Source organism: Helianthus annuus, chromosome 9 (assembly GCF_002127325.2).
Source record: "Helianthus annuus cultivar XRQ/B chromosome 9, HanXRQr2.0-SUNRISE, whole genome shotgun sequence".
NCBI classification, from domain to species: domain Eukaryota; kingdom Viridiplantae; phylum Streptophyta; class Magnoliopsida; order Asterales; family Asteraceae; genus Helianthus; species Helianthus annuus.
The window spans coordinates 61754822-61760821 of record NC_035441.2 but is presented as its reverse complement, the minus strand read 5'-3'; positions in this window follow the sequence as shown (position 1 = coordinate 61760821).

Here is a 6000-nt window from a genome sequence, read left to right as displayed (position 1 = left end):
CGGTGATACGATACGTGAGATAAAATGTCCATGTTATAAATGCAAAAATATAAGTTATAGAGACAGAGCGATTGTTCAAAAACACGTATATGAGGATGGTTTCATGCTTCATTATAAAGCAGAGCATGCTGGAAATTTCATTCGCAAGGTTAGAGAATCTTCTTCAACAATGGAAGTTGATAATAATGACGATGGTTACAGATGCATGGTGTTAGATAACATGTATGCATGCGGTTATACTTATAGTTATCAAAAGCACTCGCCTGGTGCGCCTCGGCGCAATTTTCAGGCGAGGCGCAACCATGCCACCTTGCGCCATTAAAGGCGCTCTTCTAGTAAGTTTTTGGCCAAAATCGACTTTCCGGTGACCTTTCCGGCCAAACTCTTGCTGGTTTCCGACAAACTTTGGCAAACTGATGCCAAATTCCGTCTGGAACATATATGTGGTTGTGATTGCGGTTGCATCACCGAAGAACCTCTTAAAGAGGAGAGAAAGAAGAAGATAAGAAATGAAAAGGACGACACCTAAAAAAAACACTTAAAATTTGTTTTGCAAAAAGTTTGGCACTGTTGACTTTGCAGAAAAGATACTTTTTCAATACTTTTGCAGAAAAGATATTTTATATTAACAATTTTTTTTCAAAGTATTTTAAAGTACTATATTATCTTAATTTTTTTTTCTATAACTCTTTCAAAGTATTTTAAATTACTATATGAGAAAAATGCCCGGATAGTCCCTGTGGTTTCGCCTTTTTTCACCTATAGTCCCCAACTTTCTAAAACTATCTGAATAGTCCCCAACTTTTCATTTTTTGTTCCCGGATAGTCCCTGGGTCTAACTTCAGTTTGTTTTCTCTGTTAAGTAGGGTGTGAAATGACCAATTTACCCTTTCCTTTAAAAGACCAAACCACAGGGACTATCCGGGCATCTTCTTCATATTTATTTATAAAAACCCATATTATCCCTTTCTCTTCATCCCTGCTCTCTCTGGTACCACCACCACCGTCACCGTCACCTCCACCTCCACCGCCGCCAAGATACGGATCGGGTCTTCATACTCCTATTTTGCTCAAAAATCATTTCATCATCTCCGCCTCATAACAACATTGTACTAGCAAGGGAGCCAGATTATGATTCGTAAACACAGAACAACATGAGAATAACACAATGTAACAGGTTTGGTGAAACTGGTCCCTGTTTCAAACCGACTACCGGTTCGAGAACTTATCCCTTGAAACCAATTAATAACCAGAACTAGTTTCAAACCAAACCGATCCTTTTCCACTTGTAAATCGGTTTCACCAAATACCAGTTTTGACAATTGTTGAAACCAAAACAATTCCAACCTGAACTAGTTTGGGAAAAAGTCAAAATACCGAAATGTGCACCTCTAGGTAGATAGATGTTCTTATCTTCAAGGATAAAGGTTATCATCGGACTTTATTGTCGAAATCCGCCATGGCTACAAACACCATAGCCTCTCTATATGGAACAACAACAGTAGCAGCAACATCAAATAATTCCCATCACCATAGCCTCTCTATATGGAACAACAACAGTAGCAGCAGCATCAACATAATCACCGGAGTAATATGCGGCTTCTACTCTGGTCGCATACAACACCCCAGACCCCCCCCCTTTCACCTCCCGTTCCCTCTCTGTAAATTCCGGTGAATAGAACGGAGCCAACCAACGATGAGCGGTGGCGGAGGTGTGCTTGCAGACGAGATTTCTCCGACATCTTCCGTCAGCGACATCTCTCTCTCTCTCTCCTTGCACTCACTCTCCTCTCGCTCTAAACAAACAGTCAACCACCATTCGGTGGTGGCGCCTCACGGTGGATATTGGCAGCAGAAGATGAAGATGATGGTGCTCGGTTCCACGGTGGCGTCGCACGACGTCACACAGCAGTATTCAGGTAGTTTTTGGCTGAGTTGTGGTGTTTCTGTGGATGTATGTGTGTATTTAGATTAGGGTTAGAGAACTAAGGCCATTTGAAGAAGATGCCCGGATAGTCCCCGTGGTTTGGTCTTTTAAAGGAAAGGGTAAATTGGTCATTTCACACCCACTTAACAGAGAAAACAAACTGAAGTTAGACCCAGGGACTATCCGGGAACAAAAAATGAAAAGTTGGGGACTATTCAGGTAGTTTTAGAAAGTTGGGGACTATAGGTGAAAAAATGCGAAACCACAGGGACTATCCGGGCATTTTTCTCTTACTATATTATTTTAAAAGTTTCTTTTACTCTATAAGCAGTTAGATGATTTTAAATATATTTAGAGAGTAATATTAGTTTTAGGGACAATTGCATATTTCCCCTTAAAAAACTGCTTAATTACGTATTTACCCAACTTAAAATTAAAATTGCATATATCCCCTTCCTTAACTGTTAAAATTGCATATATCCCCTTCCTGAACTAATATAGTTGCAAATTTACCCATTTTGATTTATTTTATTAAAAACAAGTTATATAATGACTTTTTTACCCTTATTTTTACCAAAACTTAAGAAATACAAATTTATTCATTGAGTTCCATTGTTCACATAAACCTAACTTCTAATCTATTTTTATGTTTTTGTTAAGGTATTTCTCTTATAATACTTTGAAACTCATTTAATTTATATTTTTAATTTTGTTATCTCTTGTAGGAAATGGATAAATCATTTCACGGATAAATAAACGTGTTAATGCTTTTTTATAAATATTTAATATTCAAGAATAAAACTAATAATTCCTAAATTAATATATAATAAACATCAAAAAGTGATTTTTTAGGTTTTTCGGTTCGGTTCGATTTTTTCTGTTTTTTTGACATCGATCGATCCTGTTACGGGCCGCTTGTTTGTTATTATCAGTTAATACATTATTTACTATCGAAACATTCAGCTAATGCATTGGTGATGAATGATAACTGCACTTGTTGTTGCAGGAATCAAGGGATATAGTAACATTGTTCGTGCAGTTGAGGTACATTGGCATTTCATTTCACATGTCATTGTGACATACACAGAACCTCTTTGTTTTTGTTTTCCACAAATCTTTTCAAGTTTTAATACAGGGTAAAATGTCATTTTCGTCTCTGAGGTTTGGCCAGTTTTGCGACTTTCGTTTAAAGGGTAAAAAAGACTAATAAAAATGAATATATTTACGGTAAAAACATAAACCACAAAGACTAGTAAAAATGAACAAATTTGTATTTTTTAAGTTTTAGTAAAAATAAGGGAAAAAGAGTCATTATATAACTTGTTTTTAATAAAATAAATCAAAATGGGTAAATTTGCAATTTTATTAGTTAAGGAAGGGGATATATGCAATTTGAATAGTTAAGTAAGGGGATATATGCAATTTTAATTTTAAGTTGGGTAAATACATAATTAAGCAGTTTTTTAAGGGGAAATATGCAATTATTCCTTAGTTTTATATACCAACAACATAAATTTATTATTTTTTACTACATAATATATTTTATTTTTTTTCATTTTAGTGCATTTATTTTTCTAAGGCCCTCGCTTTTTTTGCGCTTTGCGCCTAGGCCCTAGGCGAGGCTTATGCGCCTTGAGTGCGCCTAGCGCATTTGATAACTATGGTTATACTTCTAGTACTTTGGAAGGCCATGTACTAAATCCCGAGGCAAAATGATTCTATGACATGCTAAAAGTTGTCGATGAACCTTTGTGGGATGGGGAGAAGTCTATAATTTGTTCAAAGTGACAAGCCATCACAAATTTCTTGACATGGAAATCACTTTTCAACGTGCCCACAACAGCTTACAACTATAAAATATCCATGGTTAATGCATTACTAGCCGAAGAGAATAAGCTCCCCAAAAACTTTTATGAAACAAAGAACAGTTTAGAAAAGTTAAGTCTTCCTTACGAAAGTTAAGTCTGTTCCTACATGGCAGATTTTTCTTAGTTTTCTATACATAGAGGGTTATTGGGCTTTGCTGTCGTTATCAAAGTTATGTCGGTTCAAGTCCCGCAAAGTGAACAATAGATTGATTTTAGGAGTAGATTTTATACGAGTGTGTTTGTTCGCCGTTTAAAAAAAATCAAAATGTCTTCAAAATTTAGCTTAAAAGGTGAGCCAAACTGAGATACTAATCATAACACATTTTAAATTTCCATCCCTAAATAAGCACAAATTCAAAAATTGAATGTTACACATTTCTTATAATAAATAATAAGGCATTATTTATGATCTTCTAAAGTAGTGAATCAGTAATTGAGTACAAAATAAAATGATCATATCAATATTTCTACTTATCAACTAAACTAGATAAATTAGGGCATGATGCTATCATGATATTGATCTCATGAAAAGTGATCCGATCAAAATTATCTTGAAGAAAAGTGCAAGGTATTACTAATTAGTTCTTATTTATCGGTGCAAATACTTGAAGAAAAAAAACATTAGAAACTACCGGTTAACATGTGTGTTTTGTTTTCATATTACATATTGCCCTACTTACAGCTGTTTGAGAAATTTGATTAAAAGTCGTTTCCATATTATCATTATATTAAAAGCTTTTATTTTCCAAAGAATTATTTTCTGTGGGAGGAGAAATGCGATGCAGATATTCATAGGTGTTTGGAGAAGTGCATTGCTGGTAAAAGAATAAAAGAATTAGAAGCACGACAACCGGAGGCAAACAGACATTAGGATCTCGAGCTATGCGACTGCAAAAAGAAAAGCGGTAAAAGATTTAAGAAAAACTATATTTTAATAGGATTATCTACACAGGTTAGTTTATGCGTAACTTTGAATCTGATAAACAAGTCTAAGCAATATAAAGAGTTTGGTATTTACAGAAATATGTTGTATTATCTATTATGTTTATAGAGGTGTCATGCACAAGTCTAAACAATATATACTATGTGAATATTACCAAGTTTACTAACTTCATAATTTTTTCTTTTATAGGCTAAGATAATGGGCCGTACTGGCAACTCATGAGATGTGGAAACAATCATATTGTAGGAAAGGAAGCGGGCCTTTGAATAAAGATCCAAGTGGCAGTAGTTCGCCAGTTTTGGACATTGATACAGATAATACTAGCCTAAGACCCCGCGAGCTTCGCGGGTGGCTAAACACCAACTGAACACATAAAATAATTTAAACGTAGAAGCGTTAAAGTGTGATTTGTTAAGCCTAATATTTTGAGACAGTTGAGCACGTCCCAATAGTACATCTACATAATGTTCGTTACAAATTCAGTTTTTGTTAACTAAACCTTCATGATGTTTTCATGATGTATTCTTTAACTCCGCTATCGCATTCATCATCTGACATTATCAATTCCAATCAGGACGACTTAGAATTTAAAGCTCTATTGCTAGATTACTAAAAAGAGTTAATTACTGTTTTCGTCCATGTGGTTTGTCAAAAATCACTATTTCAATCCATTAGTTTAAAAATTGCGATTTCAGTCCTTGTGGTTTCACTTTCGTAACCATTTCAGTCCACCTCGTAACCATTTCAGTCCCTGTACTTACAGAATAATTGGATTGAAATGGTTACGAAAGTGAAACCACAGGAACTGAAATGGTCACGAAAGTGAAACCACACGGACTGAAATCGCAATTTTTAAACTAATGGACTGAAATAGTGATTTTTAACAAACCATAGGACGAAAACAGTAATTAACTCAAAAGCGTTAATTATTGTTTTATATACATGAAATTAATTTGAAAAAAAAATATATTCTTACTTAAGTGTAAGAACAACTCAAACGGGTTCTTAGAGATATCAACTGGTTGGCTACCCTCCAACACTTGATTTGTTATAAATCCCTTTTACTGTTATAGAAAAAATAAGGTTCTAACCCGGAAATTTTCCGGGTAGGAAAATTTAATTTATAACAAATAAAAGTATAAAAATAACACTTTAACATCTAAAATATCCTCTTTCCCTTTTCTTCATCATAAATTTTTAATTGGTTTCTTAAACTTTTTCTTGTTGTAAAGAGCATAAAAACATGCGAAAGCAAGAATGTA